The following is a 26,885-nucleotide window of genomic DNA, read 5'->3' as shown; positions in this document are numbered from 1 at the left end:
CCGCGTGGCCTGATGGATAAGGTGTCTGACTTCGGATCAGAACATTGAGGGTTCAAGTCCCTTTATGGTCGGTTTTTGCCAATGGACACACAACTCAGCTTTCCGTTCAGAATGGAAGCAGGCTCTTCCAATACTCTTATAGCCATCATGTTCTCATTCCTAATTATTCATGAAGTGGAGTACATACTGCACAGTCATTTAGATTGCATCTTCAGCCTAAAATCTTGTCCATGTTAGTGGCATTAAGAAGTGCTTCTATGTACACGCACTGAATATGTAATAGGGTTGCAGAATTTTGACTTGACAGAATGGGTTTTTAGCTTAAGGGTGTGTAGATGAAATGCAAGGTGTGTAAGTATGTGTTCATGGAGTGCTTCAAGTTTAAAAATCTGTATGATTTGTGCAGTTAAAGTGCTAATTTTGCCTACGAGAAAGAAAAGTACTACAGAAGAATTATAAAGGATTGGCACATTGGCTGCCTTTGCTGATGACACAGTTGGCTAATTTGTAAAGCATTGGTCTATTAAGTTGCAGAGTGTGGTTGAACTTGGTTAGGAGACTTGGTGCCTGTTTCTGTGTCCTGCTGAAGACAAGGACGGCTTGATACCACTGTCAAAGCCCAGTTTATTGAGAAAAGCATCCAGGAAAGAAGAAGTGTTGAGTCGAAAGTGGTTCTCCTCCAAATTCTCTCCACTTGCTCGAAATGCAGAGCCTCCATTATAGCACAGAACAGAGTGTTAAAGTCGGGGATGGAAGAGGATGAAAATGGGAAGTTTACTTATGGAGAGAACTGAGAAATGTCCTGTGTGCAGACACCAGTGTTTGACGATTGAATACATTTAAATAATGCCTCTAGACTGCAAGTGTTTATCTGTGCCTCAGTGGCCTAATGGATAAGGCACTGGCCTCCTAAGCCAGGGATTGTGGGTTCGAGTCCCATCTGAGGTGAAAACCAATATCCACTCTTACTTTTCCAGAAAAATTGATATATATATTACATGCTTCCGCTCAGAAGCTTATGTGGTATTAGGAACTTTGAAATGGTACCATTTTACTTCTGTACTCTTCAGAGTCATGTTGGTGTTCTGAAACTACAAAGTAGATTTTTAAACACCTATCTTTGTCAGATGCAACTTTGACCCGGCAGAAGATATTCCTTTGGAAAAAATGATTTGAATTGGATTGGTGTAACTGTTGTTTCTAGAGGTGGTGACAGGCTTTCAGCTACTTGAATAGGGCAAGGCAGGATTCATGAAACGTATACAACATATGAGCCTGTGTAAATTGGCATATCCAGAAAGGAGCAGTTTGTACTACTGTCAAAACAGTTTCTCTCCACTTCTGGAAATATCCAGAGCTATGTAAAGCATACAACTGAGCTTTAATCTCATGAAGAAAGAGGTTTAAATGCAAAAAAGAAAACAAAAGCTTATCGTACTGGTGACATTCTCATTATATAGATTCCAAAAGAGTGCTTTAATTGAAAGGAGCTGAAAAAACACAATGGGATGTAAACCTAAATAACTATCAATATCATATTTCCCATCCTTGCATACTACCTACATTATAAAAATAAGCACAGCAGGACATATGACCGCGTGGCCTAATGGATAAGGTGTCTGACTTCGGATCAGAAGATTGAGGGTTCGAGTCCCTTCGTGGTCAGTTTTAACCAATGGACACACAACTCAGCTTTCCGTTCAGAATGGAAGCAGGCTCTTCCAATACTCTTATAGCCATCATGTTCTCATTCCTAATTATTCATGCAGTGGAGTACATACTGCACAGTCATTTAGATTGCATCTTCAGCCTAAAATCTTGTTCATGTTAGTGGCATTAAGAAGTGCTTCTATGTACACGCATGGAATATGTAATAGGGTTGCAGAATTTTGACTTGACAGAATGGGTTTTTAGCTTAAGGGTGTGTAGATGAAATGCAAGGTGTGTAAGTATGTGTTCATGGAGTGCTTCAAGTGTAAAATCTATATGATTTGTGCAGTTAACGTGCTAATTTTGCCTACGAGAAAGAGAAGTACTACAGAAGAATTATAAAGGATTGGCACATTGGCTTCCTTTGCTGATGACACAGTTGGCTAATTTGTGAAGCATTGGTCTATTAAGTTGCAGAGTGTGGTTGAACTTGGTTAGGAGACTTGGTGCCTGTTTCTGTGTCCTGCTGAAGACAAGGACGGCTTGATACCACTGTCAAAGCCCAGTTTATTGAGAAAAGCATCCAGGAAAGAAGAAGTGTTGAGTCGAGAGTGGTTATCCTCCAATTTCTCTCCACTTGCTCGAAATGCAGAGAGTCCATTATAGCACAGAACAGAGTGTTAAAGTCGGGGATGGAAGAGGATGAAAATGGGAAGTTTACTTATGGAGAGAACTGAGAAATGTCCTGTGTGCAGACACCAGTGTTTGACGATTGAATACATTTAAATAATGCCTCTAGACTGCAAGTGTTTATCTGTGCCTCAGTGGCCTAATGGATAAGGCACTGGCCTCCTAAGCCAGGGATTGTGGGTTCGAGTCCCATCTGAGGTGAAAACCAATATCCACTCTTACTTTTCCAGAAAAATTGATATATATATTACATGCTTCCGCTCAGAAGCTTATGTGGTATTAGGAACTTTGAAATGGTACCATTTTACTTCTGTACTCTTCAGAGTCATGTTGGTGTTCTGAAACTACAAAGTAGATTTTTAAACACCTATCTTTGTCAGATGCAACTTTGACCCGGCAGAAGATATTCCTTTGGAAAAAATGATTTGAATTGGATTGGTGTAACTGTTGTTTCTAGAGGTGGTGACAGGCTTTCAGCTACTTGAATAGGGCAAGGCAGGATTCATGAAACGTATACAACCTTTGAGCGTGTGTAAATTGGCATATCCAGAAAGGAGCAGTTTGTACTACTGTCAAAACAGTTTCTCTCCACTTCTGGAAATATCCAGAGCTACGTAAAGCATACAACTGAGCTTTAATCTCATGAAGAAAGAGGTTTAAATGCAAAAAAGAAAACAAAAGCTTATCGTACTGGTGACATTCTCATTATGTAGATTCCAAAAGAGTGCTTTAATTGAAAGGAGCTGAAAAAACACAATGGGATGTAAACCTAAATAACTATCAATATCATATTTCCCATCCTTGCATACTACCTACATTATAAAAATAAGCACTGCAGGACATATGACCGCGTGGCCTAATGGATAAGGTGTCTGACTTCGGATCAGAAGATTGAGGGTTCGAGTCCCTTCGTGGTCGGTGTTAACCAATGGACACACAACTCAGCTTTCCGTTCAGAATGGAAGCAGGCTCTTCCAATACTCTTATAGCCATCATGTTCTCATTCCTAACTATTCATGCAGTGGAGTACATACTGCACAGTCATTTAGATTGCATCTTCAGCCTAAAATCTTGTTCATGTTAGTGGCATTAGGAAGTGCTTCTATGTACACGCACTGAATATGTAATAGGGTTGCAGAATTTTGACTTGACAGAATGGGTTTTTAGCTAAAGGGTGTGTAGATGAAATGCAAGGTGTGTAAGTATGTGTTCATGGAGTGCTTCAAGTGTAAAATCTGTATGATTTGTGCAGTTAAAGTGCTAATTTTGCCTAAGAGAAAGAGAAGTACTACAGAAGAATTATAAAGGATTGGCACATTGGCTGCCTTTGCTGATGACACAGTTGGCTAATTTGTGAAGCATTGGTCTATTAAGTTGCAGAGTGTGGTTGAACTTGGTTAGGAGACTTGGTGCCTCTTTCTGTGTCCTGCTGAAGACAAGGACGGCTTGATACCACTGTCAAAGCCCAGTTTATTGAGAAAAGCATCCAGGAAAGAAGAAGTGTTGAGTCGAAAGTGGTTCTCCTCCAATTTCTCTCCACTTGCGCGAAATGCAGAGCCTCCATTATAGCACAGAACAGAGTGTTAAAGTCGGGGATAGAAGAGGATGAAAATGGGAAGTTTACTTATGGAGAGAACTGAGAAATGTCCTGTGTGCAGACACCAGTGTTTGACGATTGAATACATTTAAATAATGCCTCTAGACTGCAAATGTTTATATGTGCCTCAGTGGCCTAATGGATAAGGCACTGGCCTCCTAAGCCAGGGATTGTGGGTTCGAGTCCCATCTGAGGTGAAAACCAATATCCACTCTTACTTTTCCAGAAAAATTGGTATATTTATTACATGCTTCCGCTCAGAAGCTTATGTGGTATTAGGAACTTTGAAATGGTACCATTTTACTTCTGTACTCTTCAGAGTCATGTTGGTGTTCTGAAACTACAAAGTAGATTTTTAAACACCTATCTTTGTCAGATGAAACTTTGACCCGGCAGAAGATATTCCTTTGGAAAAAATGATTTGAATTGGATTGGTGTAACTGTTGTTTCTAGAGGTGGTGACAGGCTTTCAGCTACTTGAATAGGGCAAGTCAGGATTCATGAAACGTATACAACCTTTGAGCGTGTGTAAATTGGCATATCCAGAAAGGAGCAGTTTGTACTACTGTCAAAACAGTTTCTCTCCACTTCTGGAAATATCCAGAGCTATGTAAAGCATACAACTGAGCTTTAATCTCATGAAGAAAGAGGTTTAAATGCAAAAAAGAAAACAAAAGCTTATCGTACTGGTGACATTCTCATTATATAGATTCCAAAAGAGTGCTTTAATTGAAAGGAGCTGAAAAAACACAATGGGATGTAAACCTAAATAACTATCAATATCATATTTCCCATCCTTGCATACCACCTACATTATAAAAATAAGCACAGCAGGACATATGACCGCGTGGCCTAATGGGTAAGGTGTCTGACTTCGGATCAGAAGATTGAGGGTTCGAGTCCCTTCGTGGTTGGTTTTTGCCAATGGTCACACAACTCAGCTTTCCATTCAGAATGGAAGCAGGCTCTTCCAATACTCTTATAGCCATCATGTTCTCATTCCTAATTATTCATGAAGTGGAGTACATACTGCACAGTCATTTAGATTGCATCTTCAGCCTAAAATCTTGTCCATGTTAGTGGCGTTAAGAAGTGCTTCTATGTACACGCACTGAATATGTAATAGGGTTGCAGAATTTTGACTTGACAGAATGGGTTTTTAGCTTAAGGGTGTGTAGATGAAATGCAAGGTGTGTAAGTATGTGTTCATGGAGTGCTTCAAGTGTAAAAATCTGTATGATTTGTGCAGTTAAAGTGCTAATTTTGCCTACGAGAAAGAAAAGTACTACAGAAGAATTATAAAGGTTTTGCACATTGGCTGCCTTTGCTGATGACACAGTTGGCTAATTTGTAAAGCATTGGTCTATTAAGTTGCAGAGTGTGGTTGAACTTGGTTAGCAGACTTGGTGCCTGTTTCTGTGTCCTGCTGAAGACAAGGACGGCTTGATACCACTGTCAAAGCCCAGTTTATTGAGAAAAGCATCCAGGAAAGAAGAAGTGTTGAGTCGAAAGTGGTTCTCCTCCAATTTCTCTCCACTTGCGCGAAATGCAGAGCCTCCATTATAGCACAGAACAGAGTGTTAAAGTCGGGGATGGAAGAGGATGAAAATGGGAAGTTTACTTATGGAGAGAACTGAGAAATGTCCTGTGTGCAGACACCAGTGTGTGACAATTGAATACATTTAAATAATGCCTCTATACTGCAAGTGTTCATCTGAGCCTCAGTGGCCTAAGGGATAAGGCACTGGCCTCCTAAGCCAGGGATTGTGGGTTCGAGTCCCATCTGAGGTGAAAACCAATATCCAGAATTACTTTTCTTGAAAAATTTATATATTTATTACATGCTTCCGCTCAGAAGCTTATGAGGTATTAGGAACTTTGAAATGGTACCATTTTACTTCTGTACTCTCCGGACTCATGTTGGTGTTCTGAAACTACAAAGTAGATTTTTAAACACCTATCTTTGTCAGATGCAACTTTGACCCGGCAGAAGATATTCCTTTGGAAAAAATGATTTGAATCGGATTGGTGTAACTGTTGTTTCTAGAGGTGGTGACAGGCTTTCAGCTACTTGAATAGGGCAAGGCAGGATTCATGAAACGTATACAACCTTTGAGCGTGTGTAAATTGGCATATCCAGAAAGGAGCAGTTTGTACTACTGTCAAAACAGTTTCTCTCCACTTCTGGAAATATCCAGAGCTATGTAAAGCATACAACTGAGCTTTAATCTCATGAAGAAAGAGGTTTAAATGCAAAAAAGAAAACAAAAGCTTATCGTACTGGTGACATTCTCATTATATAGATTCCAAAAGAGTGCTTTAATTGAAAGGAGCTGAAAAAACACAATGGGATGTAAACCTAAATAACTATCAATATCATATTTCCCATCCTTGCATACCACCTACATTATAAAAATAAGCACAGCAGGACATATGACCGTGTGGCCTAATGGATAAGGTGTCTGACTTCGGATCAGAAGATTGAGGGTTCGAGTCCCTTCGTGGTCGGTTTTAACCAATGGACACACAACTCAGCTTTCCGTTCAGAATGGAAGCAGGCTCTTCCAATACTCTTATAGCCATCATGTTCTCATTCCTAACTATTCATGCAGTGGAGTACATACTGCACAGTCATTTAGATTGCATCTTCAGCCTAAAATCTTGTCCATGTTAGTGGCATTAAGAAGTGCTTCTATGTACACTTACTGAATATGGAATAGGGTTGCAGAATTTTGACTTGACAGAATGGGTTTTTAGCTTAAGGGTGTGTAGATGAAATGCAAGGTGTGTAAGTATGTGTTCATGGAGTGCTTCAAGTGTAAAAAGCTGTATGATTTGTGCAGTTAAAGTGCTAATTTTGCCTACGAGAAAGAAAAGTACTACAGAAGAATTATAAAGGATTGGTACATTGGCTGCCTTTGCTGATGACACAGTTGGCTAATTTGTAAAGCATTGGTCTATTAAGTTGCAGAGTGTGGTTGAACTTGGTTAGGAGACTTGGTGCCTGTTTCTGTGTCCTGCTGAAGACAAGGACGGCTTGATACCACTGTCAAAGCCCAGTTTATTGAGAAAAGCATCCAGGAAAGAAGAAGTGTTGAGTCGAAAGTGGTTCTCCTCCAATTTCTCTCCTCTTGCTCGAAATGCAGAGCCTCCATTATAGCACAGAACAGAGTGTTAAATTCGGGGATGGAAGAGGATGAAAATGGGAAGTTTACTTATGGAGAGAACTGAGAAATGTCCTGTGTGCAGACACCAGTGTTTGACGATTGAATACATTTATATAGTGCCTCTAGCGTGCAAGTGTTCATCTGTGCCTCAGTGGCCTAATGGATAAGGCACTGGCCTCCTAAGCCAGGGATTGTGGGTTCGAGTCCCATCTGAGGTGAAAACCAATATCCACTATTACTTTTCTAGAAAAATGTATGTATTTATTACATGCTTCCGCTCAGAAGCTTATGAGGTATTAGGAACTTTGAAATGGTACCATTTTACTTCTGTACTCTTCAGGGTCATGTTGATGTTCTGAAACTACAAAGTAGATTTTTAAACACCTATCTTTGTCGGATACAACTTTGACCCGTCAGAAGATATTCCTTTGGAAAAAATGATTTGAATTGGATTGGTGTAACTGTTGTTTCTAGAGGTGGTGACAGGCTTTCAGCTACTTGAATAGGGCAAGTCAGGATTCATGAAACGTATGCAACCTTTGAGCGTGTGTAAATTGGCATATCCAGAAAGGAGCAGTTTGTACTACTGTCTAAACAGTTTCTCTACCCTTCTGGAAAAATCCAGAGCTATGTAAAGCATACAACTGAGCTTTAATCTCATGAAGAAAGAGGTTTAAATGCAAAAAAGAAAACAAAAGCTTATCGTACTGGTGACATTCTCATTATATAGATTCCAAAAGAGTGCTTTAATTGAAAGGAGCTGAAAAAACACAATGGGATGTAAACCTAAATAACTATCAATATCATATTTCCCATCCTTGCATACCACCTACATTATAAAAATAAGCACAGCTGGACATATGACCTCGTGGCCTAATGGATAAGGTGTCTGACTTCGGATCAGAAGATTGAGGGTTCGAGTCCCTTCGTGGTCGGTTTTTGCCAATGGTCACACAACTCAGCTTTCCATTCAGAATTGAAGCAGGCTCTTCCAATACTCTTATAGCCATCATGTTCTCATTCCTAATTATTCATGAAGTGGAGTACATACTGCACAGTCATTTAGATAGCATCTTCAGCCTAAAATCTTGTCCATGTTAGTGGCATTAAGAAGTGCTTCTATGTACACGCACTGAATATGTAATAGGGTTGCAGAATTTTGACTTGACAGAATGGGTTTTTAGCTTAAGGGTGTGTAGATGAAATGCAAGGTGTGTAAGTATGTGTTCATGGAGTGCTTCAAGTGTAAAAATCTGTATGATTTGTGCAGTTAAAGTGCTAATTTTGCCTACGAGAAAGAAAAGTACTACAGAAGAATTATAAAGGTTTTGCTCATTGGCTGCCTTTGCTGATGACACAGTTGTCTAATTTGGAAAGCATTGGTCTATTAAGTTGCAGAGTGTGGTTGAACTTGGTTAGCAGACTTGGTGCCTGTTTCTGTGTCCTGCTGAAGACAAGGACGGCTTGATACCACTGTCAAAGCCCAGTTTATTGAGAAAAGCATCCAGGAAAGAAGAAGTGTTGAGTCGAAAGTGGTTCTCCTCCAATTTCTCTCCACTTGCGCGAAATGCAGAGCCTCCATTATAGCACAGAACAGAGTGTTAAAGTCGGGGATGGAAGAGGATGAAAATGGGAAGTTTACTTATGGAGAGAACTGAGAAATGTCCTGTGTGCAGACACCAGTGTTTGACGATTGAATACATTTAAATAATGCCTCTAGACTGCAAGTGTTCATCTGTGCCTCATTGGCCTAATGGATAAGGCACTGGCCTCCTAAGCCAGGGATTGTGGGTTTGAGTCCCATCTGAGGTGAAAACCAATATCCAGTATTACTTTCCTTGAAAAATTTATATATTTATTACATGCTTCCGCTCAGAAGCTTATGAGGTATTAGAAACTTTGAAATGGTACCATTTTACTTCTGTACTCCCCGGACTCATGTTGGTGTTCTGAAACTACAAAGTAGATTTTTAAACACCTATCTTTGTCAGATGCAACTTTGACCCGGCAGAAGATATTCCTTTGGAAAAAATGATTTGAATTGGATTGGTGTAACTGTTGTTTCTAGAGGTAGTGACAGGCTTTCAGCTACTTGAATAGGGCAAGGCAGGATTCATGAAACGTATACAACCTTTGAGCGTGTGTAAATTGGCATATCCAGAAAGGAGCAGTTTGTACTACTGTCAAAACAGTTTCTCTCCACTTCTGGAAATATCCAGAGCTATGTAAAGCATACAACTGAGCTTTAATCTCATGAAGAAAGAGGTTTAAATGCAAAAAAGAAAACAAAAGCTTATCGTACTGGTGACATTCTCATTATATAGATTCCAAAAGAGTGCTTTAATTGAAAGGAGCTGAAAAAACACAATGGGATGTAAACCTAAATAACTATCAATATCATATTTCCCATCCTTGCATACCACCTACATTATAAAAATAAGCACAGCAGGACATATGACCGTGTGGCCTGATGGATAAGGTGTCTGACTTCGGATCAGAAGATTGAGGGTTCGAGTCCCTTCATGGTCAGTTTTTGCCAATGGACACACAACTCAGCTTTCCGTTCAGAATGGAAGCAGGCTCTTCCAATACTCTTATAGCCATCATGTTCTCATTCCTAATTATTCATGAAGTGGAGTACATACTGCACAGTCATTTAGATTGCATCTTCAGCCTAAAATCTTGTCCATGTTAGTGGCATTAAGAAGTGCTTCTATGTACACGCACTGAATATGTAATAGGGTTGCAGAATTTTGACTTGACAGAATGGGTTTTTAGCTTAAGGGTGTGTAGATGAAATGCAAGGTGTGTAAGTATGTGTTCATGGAGTGCTTCAAGTTTAAAAATCTGTATGATTTGTGCAGTTAAAGTGCTAATTTTGCCTACGAGAAAGAAAAGTACTACAGAAGAATTATAAAGGATTGGCACATTTGCTGCCTTTGCTGATGACACAGTTGGCTAATTTGTAAAGCATTGGTCTATTAAGTTGCAGAGTGTGGTTGAACTTGGTTAGGAGACTTGGTGCCTGTTTCTGTGTCCTGCTGAAGACAAGGACGGCTTGATACCACTGTCAAAGCCCAGTTTATTGAGAAAAGCATCCAGGAAAGAAGAAGTGTTGAGTCGAAAGTGGTTCTCCTCCAATTTCTCTCCACTTGCTCGAAATGCAGAGCCTCCATTATAGCACAGAACAGAGTGTTAAAGTCGGGGATGGAAGAGGATGAAAATGGGAAGTTTACTTATGGAGAGAACTGAGAAATGTCCTGTGTGCAGACACCAGTGTTTGACGATTGAATACATTTAAATAATGCCTCTAGACTGCAAGTGTTCATCTGTGCCTCAGTGGCCTAATGGATAAGGCACTGGCCTCCTAAGCCAGGGATTGTGGGTTCAAGTCCCATCTGAGGTGAAAACCAATATCCACTATTACTTTTCTAGAAAAATTTATTTATTTATTACATGCTTCCCCTCAGAAGCTTATGAGGTATTAGGAACTTTGAAATGGTACCATTTTACTTCTGTACTCTCCGGACTTATGTTGGTGTTCTGAAACTACAAAGTAGATTTTTAAACACCTATCTTTGTCAGATGCAACTTTGACCCAGCAGAAGATATTCCTTTGGAAAAAATGATTTGAATTGGATTGGTGTAACTGTTGTTTCTAGAGGTGGTGACAGGCTTTCAGCTACTTGAATAGGGCAAGTCAGGATTCATGAAACACATACAACCTTTGAGCGTGTGTAAATTGGCATATCCAGAAAGGAGCAGTTTGTACTACTGTCAAAACAGTTCTCTCCACTTCTGGAAATATCCAGAGCTATGTAAAGCATACAACTGAGCTTTAATCTCATGAAGAAAGAGGTTTAAATGCAAAAAAGAAAACAAAAGCTTATCGTACTGGTGACATTTTCATTATATAGATTCCAAAAGAGTGCTTTAATTGAAAGGAGCTGAAAACACAAAATGGGATGTAAACCTAAATAACTATCAATATCATATTTCCCATCCTTGCATACCACCTACATTATAAAAATAAGCACAGCAGGACATATGACCGCGTGGCCTAATGGATAAGGCGTCTGACTTCGGCTCAGAAGATTGAGGGTTTGAGTCCCTTCGTGGTCGGTTTTTGCCAATGGTCACACAACTCAGATTTCCATTCAGAATGGAAGCAGGCTCTTCCAATACTCTTATAGCCATCATGTTCTCATTCCTAATTATTCATGAAGTGGAGTACATACTGCACAGTCATTTAGATTGCATCTTCAGCCTAAAATCTTGTTCATGTTAGTGGCATTAAGAAGTGCTTCTATGTACACGCATGGAATATGTAATAGGGTTGCAGAATTTTGACTTGACAGAATGGGTTTTTAGCTTAAGGGTGTGTAGATGAAATGCAAGGTGTGTAAGTATGTGTTCATGGAGTGCTTCAAGTGTAAAATCTATATGATTTGTGCAGTTAACGTGCTAATTTTGCCTACGAGAAAGAGAAGTACTACAGAAGAATTATAAAGGATTGGCACATTGGCTTCCTTTGCTGATGACACAGTTGGCTAATTTGTGAAGCATTGGTCTATTAAGTTGCAGAGTGTAGTTGAACTTGGTTAGGAGACTTGGTGCCTGTTTCTGTGTCCTGCTGAAGACAAGGACGGCTTGATACCACTGTCAAAGCCCAGTTTATTGAGAAAAGCATCCAGGAAAGAAGAAGTGTTGAGTCGAGAGTGGTTCTCCTCCAATTTCTCTCCACTTGCTCGAAATGCAGAGAGTCCATTATAGCACAGAACAGAGTGTTAAAGTCGGGGATGGAAGAGGATGAAAATGGGAAGTTTACTTTTGGAGAGAACTGAGAAATGTCCTGTGTGCAGACACCAGTGTTTGACGATTGAATACATTTAAATAATGCCTCTAGACTGCAAGTGTTTATGTGTGCCTCAGTGGCCTAATGGATAAGGCACTGGCCTCCTAAGCCAGGGATTGTGGGTTCGAGTCCCATCTGAGGTGAAAACCAATATCCACTCTTACTTTTCCAGGAAAATTGATATATATATTACATGCTTCCGCTTAGAAGGTTATGTGGTATTAGGAACTTTGAAATGGTACCATTTTACTTCTGTACTCTTCAGAGTCATGTTGGTGTTCTGAAACTACAAAGTAGATTTTTAAACACCTATCTTTGTCAGATGCAACTTTGACCCGGCAGAAGATATTCCTTTGAAAAAATGATTTGAATTGGATTGGTGTAACTGTTGTTTCTAGAGGTGGTGACAGGCTTTCAGCTACTTGAATAGGGCAAGGCAGGATTCATGAAACGTATACAACATATGAGCCTGTGTAAATTGGCATATCCAGAAAGGAGCAGTTTGTACTACTGTCAAAACAGTTTCTCTCCACTTCTGGAAATATCCAGAGCTATGTAAAGCATACAACTGAGCTTTAATCTCATGAAGAAAGGGGTTTAAATGCAAAAAAGAAAACAAAAGCTTATCGTACTGGTGACATTCTCATTATATAGATTCCAAAAGAGTGCTTTAATTGAAAGGAGCTGAAAAAACACAATGGGATGTAAACCTAAATAACTATCAATATCATATTTCCCATCCTTGCATACTACCTACATTATAAAAATAAGCACAGCAGGACATATGACCGCGTGGCCTAATGGATAAGGTGTCTGACTTCGGATCAGAAGATTGAGGGTTCGAGTCCCTTCGTGGTCGGTTTTAACCAATGGACACACAACTCAGCTTTCCGTTCAGAATGGAAGCAGGCTCTTCCAATACTCTTATAGCCATCATGTTCTCATTCCTAATTATTCATGCAGTGGAGTACATACTGCACAGTCATTTAGATTGCATCTTCAGCCTAAAATCTTGTTCATGTTAGTGGCATTAAGAAGTGCTTCTATGTACACGCATGGAATATGTAATAGGGTTGCAGAATTTTGACTTGACAGAATGGGTTTTTAGCTTAAGGGTGTGTAGATGAAATACAAGGTGTGTAAGTATGTGTTCATGGAGTGCTTCAAGTGTAAAATCTATATGATTTGTGCAGTTAACGTGCTAATTTTGCCTACGAGAAAGAGAAGTACTACAGAAGAATTATAAAGGATTGGCACATTGGCTTCCTTTGCTGATGACACAGTTGGCTAATTTGTGAAGCATTGGTCTATTAAGTTGCAGAGTGTGGTTGAACTTGGTTAGGAGACTTGGTGCCTGTTTCTGTGTCCTGCTGAAGACAAGGACAGCTTGATACCACTGTCAAAGCCCAGTTTATTGAGAAAAGCATCCAGGAAAGAAGAAGTGTTGAGTCGAGAGTGGTTCTCCTCCAATTTCTCTCCACTTGCTCGAAATGCAGAGAGTCCATTATAGCACAGAACAGAGTGTTAAAGTCGGGGATGGAAGAGGATGAAAATGGGAAGTTTACTTATGGAGAGAACTGAGAAATGTCCTGTGTGCAGACACCAGTGTTTGACAATTGAATACATTTAAATAATGCCTCTAGACTGCAAGTGTTTATCTGTGCCTCAGTGGCCTAATGGATAAGGCACTTGCCTCCTAAGCCAGGGATTGTGGGTTCGAGTCCCATCTGAGGTGAAAACCAATATCCACTCTTACTTTTCCAGAAAAATTGATATATATATTACATGCTTCCGCTCAGAAGCTTATGTGGTATTAGGAACTTTGAAATTGTACCATTTTACTTCTGTACTCTTCAGAGTCATGTTGGTGTTCTGAAACTACAAAGTAGATTTTTAAACACCTATCTTTGTCAGATGCAACTTTGACCCGGCAGAAGATATTCCTTTGGAAAAAATGATTTGAATTGGATTGGTGTAACTGTTGTTTCTAGAGGTGGTGACAGGCTTTCAGCTACTTGAATAGGGCAAGGCAGGATTCATGAAACGTATACAACCTTTGAGCGCGTGTAAATTGGCATATCCAGAAAGGAGCAGTTTGTACTACTGTCAAAACAGTTTCTCTCCACTTCTGGAAATATCCAGAGCTACGTAAAGCATACAACTGAGCTTTAATCTCATGAAGAAAGAGGTTTAAATGCAAAAAAGAAAACAAAAGCTTATCGTACTGGTGACATTCTCATTATATAGATTCCAAAAGAGTGCTTTAATTGAAAGGAGCTGAAAAAACACAATGGGATGTAAACCTAAATAACTATCAATATCATATTTCCCATCCTTGCATACTACCTACATTATAAAAATAAGCAAAGCAGGACATATGACCGCGTGGCCAAATGGATAAGGTGTCTGACTTCGGATCAGAAGATTGAGGGTTCGAGTCCCATCGTGGTCGGTTTTAACCAATGGACACACAACTCAGCTTTCCGTTCAGAATGGAAGCAGGCTCTTCCAATACTCTTATAGCCATCATGTTCTCATTCCTAACTATTCATGCAGTGGAGTACATTCTGCACAGTCATTTAGATTGCATCTTCAGCCTAAAATCTTGTCCATGTTAGTGGCATTAAGAAGTGCTTCTATGTACACACACTGAATATGTAATAGGGTTGCAGAATTTTGACTTGACAGAATGGGTTTTTAGCTTAAGGGTGTGTAGATGAAATGCAAGGTGTGTAAGTATGTGTTCATGGAGTGCTTCAAGTGTAAAAATCTGTATGATTTGTGCAGTTAAAGTGCTAATTTTGCCTACGAGAAAGAAAAGTACTACAGAAGAATTATAAAGGATTGGCACATTGGCTGCCTTTGCTGATGACACAGTTGGCTAATTTGTAAAGCATTGGTCTCTTAAGTTGCAGAGTGTGGTTGAACTTGGTTAGGAGACTTGGTGCCTGTTTCTGTGTCCTGCTGAAGACAAGGACGGCTTGATACCACTGTCAAAGCCCAGTTTATTGAGAAAAGCATCCAGGAAAGAAGAAGTGTTGAGTCGAAAGTGGTTCTCCTTTAATTTCTCTCCTCTTGCTCGAAATGCAGAGCCTCCATTATAGCACAGAACAGAGTGTTAAAGTCGGGGATGGAAGAGGATGAAAATGGGAAGTTTACTTATGGAGAGAACTGAGAAATGTCCTGTGTGCAGACACCAGTGTTTGACGATTGAATACATTTATATAATGCCTCTAGCGTGCAAGTGTTCATCTGTACCTCAGTGGCCTAATGGATAAGGCACTGGCCTCCTAAGCCAGGGATCGGGGGTTCGAGTCCCATCTGAGGTGAAAACCAATATCCACTATTACTTTTCTAGAAAAATGTATGTATTTATTACATGCTTCCGCTCAGAAGCTTATGAGGTATTAGGAACTTTGAAATGGTACCATTTTACTTCTGTACTCTTCAGGGTCATGTTGATGTTCTGAAACTACAAAGTAGATTTTTAAACACCTATCTTTGTCGGATACAACTTTGACCCGTCAGAAGATATTCCTTTGGAAAAAATGATTTGAATTGGATTGGTGTAACTGTTGTTTCTCGAGGTGGTGACAGGCTTTCAGCTACTTGAATAGGGCAAGTCAGGATTCATGAAACGTATACAACCTTTGAGCGTGTGTAAATTGGCATATCCAGAAAGGAGCAGTTCTTACTACTGTCTAAACAGTTTCTCTACCCTTCTGGAAAAATCCAGAGCTATGTAAAGCATACAACTGAGCTTTAATCTCATGAAGAAAGAGGTTTAAATGCAAAAAAGAAAACAAAAGCTTATCGTACTGGTGACATTCTCATTATATAGATTCCAAAAGAGTGCTTTAATTGAAAGGAGCTGAAAAAACACAATGGGATGTAAACCTAAATAACTATCAATATCATATTTCCCATCCTTGCATACCACCTACATTATAAAAAATAAGCACAGCAGGACATATGACCGTGTGGCCTAATGGATAAGGTGTCTGACTTCGGATCAGAAGATTGAGGGTTCGAGTCCCTTCGTGGTCGGTTTTTGCCAATGGTCACACAACTCAGCTTTCCATTCAGAATTGAAGCAGGCTCTTCCAATACTCTTATAGCCATCATGTTCTCATTCCTAATTATTCATGAAGTGGAGTACATACTGCACAGTCATTTAGATTGCATCTTCAGCCTAAAATCTTGTCCATGTTAGTGGCATTAAGAAGTGCTTCTATGTACACGCACTGAATATGTAATAGGGTTGCAGAATTTTGACTTGACAGAATGGGTTTTTAGCTTAAGGGTGTGTAGATGAAATGCAAGGTGTGTAAGTATGTGTTCATGGAGTGCTTCAAGTGTAAAAATCTGTATGATTTGTGCAGTTAAAGTGCTAATTTTGCCTACGAGAAAGAAAAGTACTACAGAAGAATTATAAAGGTTTTGCACATTGGCTGCCTTTGCTGATGACACAGTTGGCTAATTTGGAAAGCATTGGTCTATTAAGTTGCAGAGTGTGGTTGAACTTGGTTAGCAGACTTGGTGCCTGTTTCTGTGTCCTGCTGAAGAAAAGGACGGCTTGATACCACTGTCAAAGCCCAGTTTATTGAGAAAAGCATCCAGGAAAGAAGAAGTGTTGAGTCGAAAGTGGTTCTCCTCCAATTTCTCTCCACTTGCGCCAAATGCAGAGCCTCCATTATAGCACAGAACAGAGTGTTAAAGTCGGGGATGGAAGAGGATGAAAATGGGAAGTTTACTTATGGAGAGAACTGAGAAATGTCCTGTGTGCAGACACCAGTATTTGACGATTGAATACATTTAAATAATGCCTCTAGACTGCAAGTGTTCATCTGTGCCTCAGTGGCCTAATGGATAAGGCACTGGCCTCCTAAGCCAGGGATTGTGGGTTCGAGTCCCATCTGAGGTGAAAACCAATATCCAGTATTACTTTTCTTGAAAAATTTATATATTTATTACATGCTTCCGCTCAGAAGCTTATGAGGTATTAGAAACTTTGAAATGGTACCATTTTACTTCTGTACTCCCCGGACTCATGTTGGTGTTCTGAAACTACAAAGTAGATTTTCTAAACACCTATCTTTGTCAGATGCAACTTTGACCCGGCAGAAGATATTCCTTTGGAAAAAATGATTTGAATTGGATTGGTGTAACTGTTGTTTCTAGAGGTAGTGACAGGCTTTCAGCTACTTGAATAGGGCAAGGCAGGATTCATGAAACGTATACAACCTTTGAGCGTGTGTAAATTGGCATATCCAGAAAGGAGCAGTTTGTACTACTGTCAAAACAGTTTCTCTCCACTTCTGGAAATATCCAGAGCTATGTAAAGCATACAACTGAGCTTTAATCTCATGAAGAAAGAGGTTTAAATGCAAAAAAGAAAACAAAAGCTTATCGTACTGGTGACATTCTCATTATATAGATTCCAAAAGAGTGCTTTAATTGAAAGGAGCTGAAAAAACACAATGGGATGTAAACCTAAATAACTATCAATATCATATTTCCCATCCTTGCATACCACCTACATTATAAAAATAAGCACAGCAGGACATATGACCGCGTGGCCTGATGGATAAGGTGTCTGACTTCGGATCAGAAGATTGAGGGTTCGAGTCCCTTCGTGGTCGGTTTTTGTCAATGGACACACAACTCAGCTTTCCGTTCAGAATGGAAGCAGGCTCTTCCAATACTCTTATAGCCATCATGTTCTCATTCCTAATTATTCATGAAGTGGAGTACATACTGCACAGTCATTTAGATTGCATCTTCAGCCTAAAATATTGTCCATGTTAGTGGCATTAAGAAGTGCTTCTATGTAAACGCACTGAATATGTAATAGGGTTGCAGAATTTTGACTTGACAGAATGGGTTTTTAGCTTAAGGGTGTGTAGATGAAATGCAAGGTGTGTAAGTATGTGTTCATGGAGTGCTTCAAGTTTAAAAATCTGTATGATTTGTGCAGTTAAAGTGCTAATTTTGCCTACGAGAAAGAAAAGTACTACAGAAGAATTATAAAGGATTGGCACATTGGCTGCCTTTGCTGATGACACAGTTGGCTAATTTGTAAAGCATTGGTCTATTAAGTTGCAGAGTGTGGTTGAACTTGGTTAGGAGACTTGGTGCCTGTTTCTGTGTCCTGCTGAAGACAAGGACGGCTTGATACCACTGTCAAAGCCCAGTTTATTGAGAAAAGCATCCAGGAAAGAAGAAGTGTTGAGTCGAAAGTGGTTCTCCTCCAATTTCTCTCCACTTGCTCGAAATGCAGAGCCTCCATTATAGCACAGAACAGAGTGTTAAAGTCGGGGATGGAAGAGGATGAAAATGGGAAGTTTACTTATGGAGAGAACTGAGAAATGTCCTGTGTGCAGACACCAGTGTTTGACGATTGAATACATTTAAATAATGCCTCTAGACTGCAAATGTTCATCTGTGCCTCAGTGGCCTAATGGATAAGGCACTGGCCTCCTAAGCCAGGGATTGTGGGTTCGAGTCCCATCTTAGGTGAAAACCAATATCCACTATTACTTTTCTAGAAACATTTATTTATTTATTACATGCTTCCCCTCAGAAGCTTATGAGGTATTAGGAACTTTGAAATGGTACCATTTTACTTCTGTACTCTCCGGACTTATGTTGGTGTTCTGAAACTACAAAGTAGATTTTTAAACACCTATCTTTGTCAGATGCAACTTTGACCCAGCAGAAGATATTCCTTTGGAAAAAATGATTTGAATTGGATTGGTGTAACTGTTGTTTCTAGAGGTGGTGACAGGCTTTCAGCTACTTGAATAGGGCAAGTCAGGATTCATGAAACACATACAACCTTTGAGCGTGTGTAAATTGGCATATCCAGAAATGAGCAGTTTGTACTACTGTCAAAACAGTTTCTCTCCACTTCTGGAAATATCCAGAGCTATGTAAAGCATACAACTGAGCTTTAATCTCATGAAGAAAGAGGTTTAAATGCAAAAAAGAAAACAAAAGCTTATCGTACTGGTGACATTTTCATTATATAGATTCCAAAAGAGTGCTTTAATTGAAAGGAGCTGAAAACACACAATGGGATGTAAACCTAAATAACTATCAATATCATATTTCCCATCCTTGCGTAAAACCTACATTATAAAAATAAGCACAGCAGGGCATATGACTGCGTGGCCTAATGGATAAGGCGTCTGACTTCGGATCAGAAGATTGAGGGTTCGAGTCCCTTCGTGGTCAGTTTTTGCCAATGGTCACACATCTCAAATTTCCATTCAGAATGGAAGCAGGCTCTTCCAATACTCTTATAGCCATCATGTTCTCATTCCTAATTATTCATGAAGTGGAGTCCATACTGCACAGTCATTTAGATTGCATCTTCAGCCTAAAATCTTGTTCATGTTAGTGGCATTAAGAAGTGCTTCTATGTACACGCATGGAATATGTAATAGGGTTGCAGAATTTTGACTTGACAGAATGGGTTTTTAGCTTAAGGGTGTGTAGATGAAATGCAAGGTGTGTAAGTATGTGTTCATAGAGTGCTTCAAGTGTAAAATCTGTATGATTTGTGCAGTTAAAGTGCTAATTTTGCCTACGAGAAAGAGAAGTACTACAGAAGAATTATAAAGGATTGGCACATTGGCTGCCTTTGCTGATGACACAGTTGGCTAATTTGTGAAGCATTGGTCTATTAAGTTGCAGAGTGTGGTTGAACTTGGTTAGGAGACTTGGTGCCTGTTTCTGTGTCCTGCTGAAGACAAGGACGGCTTGATACCACTGTCAAAGCCCAGTTTATTGAGAAAAGCATTCAGGAAAGAAGAAGTGTTGAGTCGAGAGGGGTTCTCCTCCAATTTCTCTCCACTTGCTCGAAATGCAGAGAGTCCATTATAGCACAGAACAGAGTGTTAAAGTCGGGGATGGAAGAGGATGAAAATGGGAAGTTTACTTATGGAGATAACTGAGAAATGTCCTGTGTGCACACACCAGTGTTTGACGATTGAATACATTTAAATAATGCCTCTAGACTGCAAATGTGTATCTGTGCCTCAGTGGCATAATGGATAAGGCACTGGCCTCCTACGCCAGGGATTGTGGGTTCGAGTCCCATCTGAGGTGAAAACCAATATCCACTCTTACTTTTCCAGAAAAATTGATATATTTATTACATGCTTCCGCTCAGAAGCTTATGTGGTATTAGGAACTTTGAAATGGTACCATTTTACTTCTGTACTCTTCAGAGTCATGTTGGTGTTCTGAAACTACAAAGTAGATTTTTAAACACCTATCTTTGTCAGATGCAACTTTGACCCGGCAGAAGATATTCCTTTGGAAAAAATGATTTGAATTGGATTGGTGTAACTGTTGTTTCTAGAGGTGGTGACAGGCTTTCAGCTACTTGAATAGGGCAAGTCAGGATTCATGAAACGTATACAACCTTTGAGCGTGTGTAAATTGGCATATCCAGAAAGGAGCAGTTTTTACTACTGTCAAAACAGTTTCTCTCCACCTCTAGAAATATCCAGAGCTATGTAAAGCATACAACTGAGCTTTATTCTCATGAAGAAAGAGGTTTAATTGCAAAAAAGAAAACAAAAGCTTATCGTACTGGTGACATTTTCATTATATAGATTCCAAAAGAGTGCTTTATTTGAAAGGAGCTGAAAACACACAATAGGATGTAAACCTAAATAACTATAAATATCATATTTCCCATTCTTGCCTACCACCTACATTATAAAAATAAGCACAGCAGGACATATGACCGCGTGGCCTAATGGATAAGGCGTCTGACTTCGGATCAGAAGATTGAGGGTTCGAGTCCCTTCGTGGTCGGTTTTTGCCACTGGTCACACAACTCAGCTTTCCATTCAGAATGGAAGCAGGCTCTTCCAATACTCATATAGCCATCATGTTCTCATTCCTAATTATTCATGAAGTGGAGTACATACTGCATAGTCATTTAGATTGCATCTTCAGCCTAAAATCTTGTTCATGTTAGTGGCATTAAGAAGTGCTTCTATGTACACGCACTGAATATGTAATAGGGTTGCAGAATTCTGACTTGACAGAATGGGTTTTTAGCTTAAGGGTGTGTAGATGAAATGCAAGGTGTGTAAGTATGTGTTCATGGAGTGCTTCAAGTGTAAAATCGGTATGATTTGTGCAGTTAAAGTGCTAATTTTGCCTACGAGAAAGAAAAGTACTACAGAAGAATTATAAAGGATTGGCACATTGGCTGCCTTTGCTGATGACACAGTTGGCTAATTTGTAAAGCATTGGTATATTAAGTTGCAGAGTGTGGTTGAACTTGGTTAGGAGACTTGGTGCCTCTTTCTGTGTCCTGCTGAAGACAAGGACGGCTTGATAACACTATCAAAGCCCAGTTTATTGAGAAAAGCATCCAGGAAAGAAGAAGTGTTGAGTCGAAAGTGGTTCTCCTCCAATTTCTCTCCACTTGCTCGAAATGCAGAGCCTCCATTATAGCACAGAACAGAGTGTTAAAGTCGGGGATGGAAGAGGATGAAAATGGGAAGTTTACTTATGGAGAGAACTGAGAAATGTCCTGTGTGCAGACACCAGTGTTTGACGATTGAATACATTTAAATAATGCCTCTAGACTGCAAGTGTATATCTGTGCCTCAGTGGCCTAATGGATAAGGCACTGGCCTCCTAAGCCAGGGATTGTGGGTTAGAGTCCCATCTGAGGTGAAAACCAATATCCGCTCTTACTTTTCCAGAAAAATTTATATATTTATAACATGCTTCCGCTCAGAAGCTTATTGTGAGAAGTTGGCCTGATATATAATGCTCACTAATTCTTAGTGATCACTTTGTATCATGCCAAGCAACCCTTATGATGATGGTTGTAATTCAACCTTGTAGACCAGTTATCCTAGTGGTAACGTGGACAAAGCAGTCTTAGGCTAAACTCTGAAAGGCATGTGAAGCCAGCTGTTATACCATACACAACCCCCTTGAATACCAAATGAAAGGGACACCACACAGATATATATTGAAAATATATATTGATTTATTAACTATAAAATCCCCTGGACTCTTTATGAGCACAGAAGCACAAGCGTTAAATCACAAGACAGTTTAAAATACACAAAAGTTGCACAATATGGATGAGCCCTAGGGGCCACCTAAACCATATACTAAGAAAGTGGTAAAGAGATACCAAGAGGAAAGTGAAGAGGCCTAGGGCCTTGGGAATCGCTGGAGCTATTCAAGACTGGCAATGACTAAGTCGGGAAAGGCCCACAGGACTCGGGTGCAGTGTTCAAAGTGCACGCACTTTTCAATACAAAGTCTATGGTGCGTAAAAAGCACAAAGTTAGAAAGTTAGGAACCTTCCGAGTGACCTACGGAGTTAAAACTTAAGACACAGGCCCTTGAGATGTGTACCAATGCAGGAGCACTGGCGGAGCTGAGTTACCTCACCCACAGGAAGCGGGTGCACAGGGTCGAAGTAGTGTCGGGTTTCGTCACGCCGGTCGATGGTGCTTGGAGCTGAAGATGCTGCAGGCGGCTCGATGAGAAGAGTTCCGGTGGATCCAAGGGTGGATCTGAAGATGTGAAGACCTGAAAGCAGAGGGGACAGTGTTCAAAGTCACTAGCCAGTGACTACCGTGGAACCAGATTGGAACCAGGCGATGTCGGGTGCAAACAGGCGTTGTCGGGTAGCTTCTTTCTGCAGCCATGTGGATACCCGGGGTCGAGGACGTCCAGGAGTCGGTCACGAGCTGTCCCACGTAGGCTTCTCGCTGTTGGCGGTGTCGGCGACCTGATCGGAGCAAACAGGCCTTGGCAAATGCAAGCCACGCAGAAGTTGAAAGATGCTGTTCACTCGGACCAGCAAAGTCAGAGCGGGTGCTCCTTTTCACAGGAGCTTGGGTAGGTCTGGAGCAACCAGACCTGCTGTGTAAATCTTCGGGTTCGTTGCCAAGATGGCCGCTGACCACGTGGCTAGTGGCCGGGATGGCGTGTCGAGTGGCACAATGCAAAAGGGCCCCACGCAGATCGTGGAGATGCTGGAGGGCTGATCTTTGGTGCAAGGGTTGCTCGGTGGTGTGGGTTCTCAGTCCCCAAAGCACAACGTCGAGGATGCCTCAGAAGCTGCGCAGTCAGCTTTTCGAGTGTCTTCCAAGAGGTCCGGTCCCACGTCACTCGGTGCCTCCACGGGTCCCTTCTTCGCAGGGACTGTGGATCGGGCTCTGAGAGATCTGGGAGTCTGGTTCTTGTCGGGCTCTGGGCTCGGTCTCCGGCGGGAGGCGGCGGCAAAGCAGACATCGAGTTGCTGGTTGGTACCTGTGTTCACAGGGTGGCCACTCCTAGGCCACAAGGGAGATTCTCTTCAGTCTTCTGTGCAGCAGAATGTCGAAGTCCAGTCTTCTTCTTCGTGTAAAGTTGATTCAGGATGATCTGCTGTGCAATGGCACTGCTCCCGCTCTTATTCCCAATCTGAGGGGTGGATCACCTACTAGGTCCCTCCTCTGGGAGGAACCAGGAAGGGGGGCGGTTACACCCCCTTTCCTTTGTCCAGCTCCTCGCCAGGACTGGGGCTGGAGAGCCCCAGAACCGGTTTGGACTGGCCTATGCACGGGGACACCTTGTGTGCCCCGGGCATGTCTGATTCTATTCAGCCCTGTCCTACCCAATACACAAAATCCTGTCTGGGGTGGTGCTCGCACCTCCCAAGGCAGGAAACCCTTTGTCCAGGCCACCATCTGCCGAGCTTCGGTCAGCAGCAGGAGGTCAGAGTCGTGTCTGTGGTGGCAGCATCCATTTTGTGATGCTGAGGCTCTGTTTAACTTTAACCGGGGTTAAGGCTACACACATATCGTATCCCTCTAGAAGGGTGGAATGTTATCCCCGTCGCCAGAATTGGCGAGGGGATAGTATTCCAATTCGTATGACACCTTACTCAACATGTTTTGATAAAGCCAAACCAAAGATAGCAAATAACCGCGAGGATTATAATGCACTTAAGAGTATATGGTATGGCAATATCCCGGAACAGCTTAGGGAGTGGTTCCCGACCGCTGCAGATAGGCTCAGCTCATGCTAGAGCACCATCTCACATATTTCCAAGCACTCTGCCTCCGGGATTGATGAGGCCTTCCATAGGAGTGGCTGATAGGAACATATGTGTCCAGTTTAGGGTTAGGCACAGGCATACTGTACCTAAGTAAGAGGTGGTTACACCGACTTACCCCAGCTGAGTGATCAGCCAGTTGTGTCAAATATGGAGGCCAGGCCAGGGGTGGCACAATACATGCTGCAGCCCCTGGTAGGCCTTGGATACACCTATGCCCTGGGCACCTAGGGTGCACTAGTACAGGGGCTCATAAGGTGAACCAGTTCCAATTCGTAATGCACCTAAAGTGCATTGGCAGTAATTTAGAGAGAGAACAGCAGGCTGTGGGTCTGATTAGCAGGCCCACAGCCACATTAAGTCAGAAACCAGTGAAGCAAAAAGCAAAAATTTGGGGTGACCATAGGATAGCAGACCCTACTCTCCTACACTTATGAGGTATTAGGAACTTTGAAATGGTACCATTTTACTTCTGTACTCTTCAGGGTCATGTTGGTGTTATGAAACTACAAAGTAGATTTTTAAACACCTATCTTTGTCAGATGCAACTTTGACCCGGCAGAAGATATTCCTTTGGAAAAAATGATTTGAATTGGATTGGTGTAACTGTTGTTTCTAGAGGTGGTGACAGGCTTTCAGCTACTTGAATAGGGCAAGGCAGGATTCATGAAACGTATACAACCTTTGAGCGTGTGTAAATTGGCATATCCAGAAAGGAGCAGTTTGTACTACTGTCAAAACAGTTTCTCTCCACTTCTGGAAATATCCAGAGCTATGTAAAGCATACAACTGAGCTTTAATCTCATTGAAGAAAGAGGTTTAAATGCAAAAAAGAAAACAAAAGCTTATCGTACTGGTGACATTCTCATTATATAGATTCCAAAAGAGTGCTTTAATTGAAAGGAGCTGAAAAAACACAATGGGATGTAAACCTAAATAACTATCAATATCATATTTCCCATCCTTGCATACTACCTACATTATAAAATTAAGCACAGCAGGACATATGACCGCGTGGCCTAATGGATAAGGTGTCTGACTTCGAATCAGAAGATTGAGGGTTCGAGTCCCTTCGTGGTCGGTTTTTGCCAATGGACACACAACTCAGCTTTCCGTTCAGAATGGAAGCAGGCTCTTCCAATACTCTTATAGCCATCATGTTCTCATTCCTAATTATTCATGAAGTGGAGTACATACTGCACAGTCATTTAGATTGCATCTTCAGCCTAAAATCTTGTCCATGTTAGTGGCATTAAGAAGTGCTTCTATGTACACGCACTGAATATGTAATAGGGTTGCAGAATTTTGACTTGACAGAATGGGTTTTTAGCTTAAGGGTGTGTAGATGAAATGCAAGGTGTGTAAGTATGTGTTCATGGAGTGCTTCAAGTGTAAAAATCTGTATGATTTGTGCAGTTAAAGTGCTAATTTTGCCTACGAGAAAGAAAAGTACTACAGAAGAATTATAAAGTATTGGCACATTGGCTGCCTTTGCTGATGACACAGTTGGCTAATTTGTAAAGCATTGGTCTATTAAATTGCAGAGTGTGGTTGAACTTGGTTAGGAGACTTGGTGCCTGTTTCTGTGTCCTGCTGAAGACAAGGACGGCTTGATACCACTGTCAAAGCCCAGTTTATTGAGAAAAGCATCCAGGAAAGAAGAAGTGTTGAGTCGAAAGTGGTTCTCCTCCAATTTCTCTCCACTTGCTCGAAATGCAGAGCCTCCATTATAGCACAGAACAGAGTGTTAAAGTCGGGGATGGAAGAGGATGAAAATGGGAAGTTTACTTATGGATAGAACTGAGAAATGTCCTGTGTGCAGACACCAGTGTTTGACGATTGAATACATTTATATAATGCCTCTAGACTGCAAGTGTTCATCTGTGCCTCAGTGGCCTAATGGATAAGGCACTGGCCTCCTAAGCCAGGGATTGTGGGTTCGAGTCCCATCTGAGGTGAAAACCATATCCACTATTACTTTTCTAGAAAAATGTATATATTTATTACATGCTTCCGCTCAGAAGCTTATGAGGTATTAGGAACTTTGAAATGGTACCATTTTACTTCTGTACTCTTCAGGGTCATGTTGATGTTCTGAAACTACAAAGTAGATTTTTAAACACCTATCTTTGTCGGATACAACTTTGACCCGTCAGAAGATATTCCTTTGGAAAAAATGATTTGAATTGGATTGGTGTAACTGTTGTTTCTAGAGGTGGTGACAGGCTTTCGGCTACTTGAATAGGGCAAGTCAGGATTCATGAAACGTATACAACCTTTGAGCGTGTGTAAATTGGCATATCCAGAAAGGAGCAGTTTGTACTACTGTCAAAACAGTTTCTCTCCACTTCTGGAAATATCCAGAGCTATGTAAAGCATACAACTGAGCTTTAATCTCATGAAGAAAGAGGTTTAAATGCAAAAAAGAAAACAAAAGCTTATCGTACTGGTGACATTCTCATTATATAGATTCCAAAAGAGTGCTTTAATTGAAAGGAGCTGAAAAAACACAATGGGATGTAAACCTAAATAACTATCAATATCATATTTCCCATCCTTGCATACCACCTACATTATAAAAATGAGCACAGCAGGACATATGACCGCGTGGCCTGATGGATAAGGTGTCTGACTTCTGATCAGAAGATTGAGGGTTCGAGTCCCTTCGTGGTCAGTTTTTGCCAATGGTCACACATCTCAGATTTCCATTCAGAATGGAAGCAGGCTCTTCCAATACTCTTATAGCCATCATGTTCTCATTCCTAATTATTCATGAAGTGGAGTACATACTGCACAGTCATTTAGATTGCATCTTCAGCCTAAAATCTTGTT

General features: G+C 40.9%; 28 non-coding genes across 28 annotated transcripts; all 28 read left to right on the top strand.

Moving 5' to 3' along the window:
- Positions 1–875: 875 nt before the first annotated feature.
- Positions 876–948, top strand: TRNAR-CCU (transfer RNA arginine (anticodon CCU)). Its single transcript has one exon. It is a non-coding gene; the product is annotated as a tRNA-Arg (tRNA).
- A 644-nt stretch (positions 949–1,592) lies between these two features.
- Positions 1,593–1,665, top strand: TRNAR-UCG (transfer RNA arginine (anticodon UCG)). The gene has a single exon. It is a non-coding gene; the product is annotated as a tRNA-Arg (tRNA).
- An 803-nt stretch (positions 1,666–2,468) lies between these two features.
- On the top strand, positions 2,469–2,541 carry TRNAR-CCU (transfer RNA arginine (anticodon CCU)). The gene has a single exon. It is a non-coding gene; the product is annotated as a tRNA-Arg (tRNA).
- Positions 2,542–3,185: 644 nt separating this feature from the next.
- Positions 3,186–3,258, top strand: TRNAR-UCG (transfer RNA arginine (anticodon UCG)). Its single transcript has one exon. It is a non-coding gene; the product is annotated as a tRNA-Arg (tRNA).
- An 803-nt stretch (positions 3,259–4,061) lies between these two features.
- On the top strand, positions 4,062–4,134 carry TRNAR-CCU (transfer RNA arginine (anticodon CCU)). Its single transcript has one exon. It is a non-coding gene; the product is annotated as a tRNA-Arg (tRNA).
- Positions 4,135–4,778: 644 nt separating this feature from the next.
- On the top strand, positions 4,779–4,851 carry TRNAR-UCG (transfer RNA arginine (anticodon UCG)). Its single transcript has one exon. It is a non-coding gene; the product is annotated as a tRNA-Arg (tRNA).
- An 804-nt stretch (positions 4,852–5,655) lies between these two features.
- On the top strand, positions 5,656–5,728 carry TRNAR-CCU (transfer RNA arginine (anticodon CCU)). The gene has a single exon. It is a non-coding gene; the product is annotated as a tRNA-Arg (tRNA).
- Positions 5,729–6,372: 644 nt separating this feature from the next.
- TRNAR-UCG (transfer RNA arginine (anticodon UCG)) lies at positions 6,373–6,445 on the top strand. Its single transcript has one exon. It is a non-coding gene; the product is annotated as a tRNA-Arg (tRNA).
- Positions 6,446–7,249: 804 nt separating this feature from the next.
- Positions 7,250–7,322, top strand: TRNAR-CCU (transfer RNA arginine (anticodon CCU)). The gene has a single exon. It is a non-coding gene; the product is annotated as a tRNA-Arg (tRNA).
- A 644-nt stretch (positions 7,323–7,966) lies between these two features.
- Positions 7,967–8,039, top strand: TRNAR-UCG (transfer RNA arginine (anticodon UCG)). The gene has a single exon. It is a non-coding gene; the product is annotated as a tRNA-Arg (tRNA).
- A 1,521-nt stretch (positions 8,040–9,560) lies between these two features.
- Positions 9,561–9,633, top strand: TRNAR-UCG (transfer RNA arginine (anticodon UCG)). The gene has a single exon. It is a non-coding gene; the product is annotated as a tRNA-Arg (tRNA).
- Positions 9,634–10,437: 804 nt separating this feature from the next.
- On the top strand, positions 10,438–10,510 carry TRNAR-CCU (transfer RNA arginine (anticodon CCU)). The gene has a single exon. It is a non-coding gene; the product is annotated as a tRNA-Arg (tRNA).
- Positions 10,511–11,153: 643 nt separating this feature from the next.
- Positions 11,154–11,226, top strand: TRNAR-UCG (transfer RNA arginine (anticodon UCG)). The gene has a single exon. It is a non-coding gene; the product is annotated as a tRNA-Arg (tRNA).
- Positions 11,227–12,029: 803 nt separating this feature from the next.
- Positions 12,030–12,102, top strand: TRNAR-CCU (transfer RNA arginine (anticodon CCU)). The gene has a single exon. It is a non-coding gene; the product is annotated as a tRNA-Arg (tRNA).
- A 643-nt stretch (positions 12,103–12,745) lies between these two features.
- Positions 12,746–12,818, top strand: TRNAR-UCG (transfer RNA arginine (anticodon UCG)). The gene has a single exon. It is a non-coding gene; the product is annotated as a tRNA-Arg (tRNA).
- An 803-nt stretch (positions 12,819–13,621) lies between these two features.
- Positions 13,622–13,694, top strand: TRNAR-CCU (transfer RNA arginine (anticodon CCU)). Its single transcript has one exon. It is a non-coding gene; the product is annotated as a tRNA-Arg (tRNA).
- Positions 13,695–15,215: 1,521 nt separating this feature from the next.
- Positions 15,216–15,288, top strand: TRNAR-CCU (transfer RNA arginine (anticodon CCU)). The gene has a single exon. It is a non-coding gene; the product is annotated as a tRNA-Arg (tRNA).
- Positions 15,289–15,933: 645 nt separating this feature from the next.
- Positions 15,934–16,006, top strand: TRNAR-UCG (transfer RNA arginine (anticodon UCG)). The gene has a single exon. It is a non-coding gene; the product is annotated as a tRNA-Arg (tRNA).
- Positions 16,007–16,810: 804 nt separating this feature from the next.
- On the top strand, positions 16,811–16,883 carry TRNAR-CCU (transfer RNA arginine (anticodon CCU)). Its single transcript has one exon. It is a non-coding gene; the product is annotated as a tRNA-Arg (tRNA).
- A 645-nt stretch (positions 16,884–17,528) lies between these two features.
- TRNAR-UCG (transfer RNA arginine (anticodon UCG)) lies at positions 17,529–17,601 on the top strand. Its single transcript has one exon. It is a non-coding gene; the product is annotated as a tRNA-Arg (tRNA).
- An 804-nt stretch (positions 17,602–18,405) lies between these two features.
- TRNAR-CCU (transfer RNA arginine (anticodon CCU)) lies at positions 18,406–18,478 on the top strand. Its single transcript has one exon. It is a non-coding gene; the product is annotated as a tRNA-Arg (tRNA).
- Positions 18,479–19,122: 644 nt separating this feature from the next.
- Positions 19,123–19,195, top strand: TRNAR-UCG (transfer RNA arginine (anticodon UCG)). Its single transcript has one exon. It is a non-coding gene; the product is annotated as a tRNA-Arg (tRNA).
- Positions 19,196–19,998: 803 nt separating this feature from the next.
- TRNAR-CCU (transfer RNA arginine (anticodon CCU)) lies at positions 19,999–20,071 on the top strand. Its single transcript has one exon. It is a non-coding gene; the product is annotated as a tRNA-Arg (tRNA).
- Positions 20,072–20,715: 644 nt separating this feature from the next.
- On the top strand, positions 20,716–20,788 carry TRNAR-UCG (transfer RNA arginine (anticodon UCG)). The gene has a single exon. It is a non-coding gene; the product is annotated as a tRNA-Arg (tRNA).
- Positions 20,789–21,591: 803 nt separating this feature from the next.
- On the top strand, positions 21,592–21,664 carry TRNAR-CCU (transfer RNA arginine (anticodon CCU)). Its single transcript has one exon. It is a non-coding gene; the product is annotated as a tRNA-Arg (tRNA).
- Positions 21,665–25,061: 3,397 nt separating this feature from the next.
- TRNAR-UCG (transfer RNA arginine (anticodon UCG)) lies at positions 25,062–25,134 on the top strand. The gene has a single exon. It is a non-coding gene; the product is annotated as a tRNA-Arg (tRNA).
- An 804-nt stretch (positions 25,135–25,938) lies between these two features.
- On the top strand, positions 25,939–26,011 carry TRNAR-CCU (transfer RNA arginine (anticodon CCU)). Its single transcript has one exon. It is a non-coding gene; the product is annotated as a tRNA-Arg (tRNA).
- Positions 26,012–26,654: 643 nt separating this feature from the next.
- TRNAR-UCU (transfer RNA arginine (anticodon UCU)) lies at positions 26,655–26,727 on the top strand. Its single transcript has one exon. It is a non-coding gene; the product is annotated as a tRNA-Arg (tRNA).
- Positions 26,728–26,885: the final 158 nt, after the last annotated feature.

Source organism: Lissotriton vulgaris, chromosome 5 (assembly GCF_964263255.1).
Source record: "Lissotriton vulgaris chromosome 5, aLisVul1.2, whole genome shotgun sequence".
NCBI lineage: Eukaryota > Metazoa > Chordata > Amphibia > Caudata > Salamandridae > Lissotriton > Lissotriton vulgaris.
This window is presented reverse-complemented; position numbering and strand designations above follow the sequence as displayed.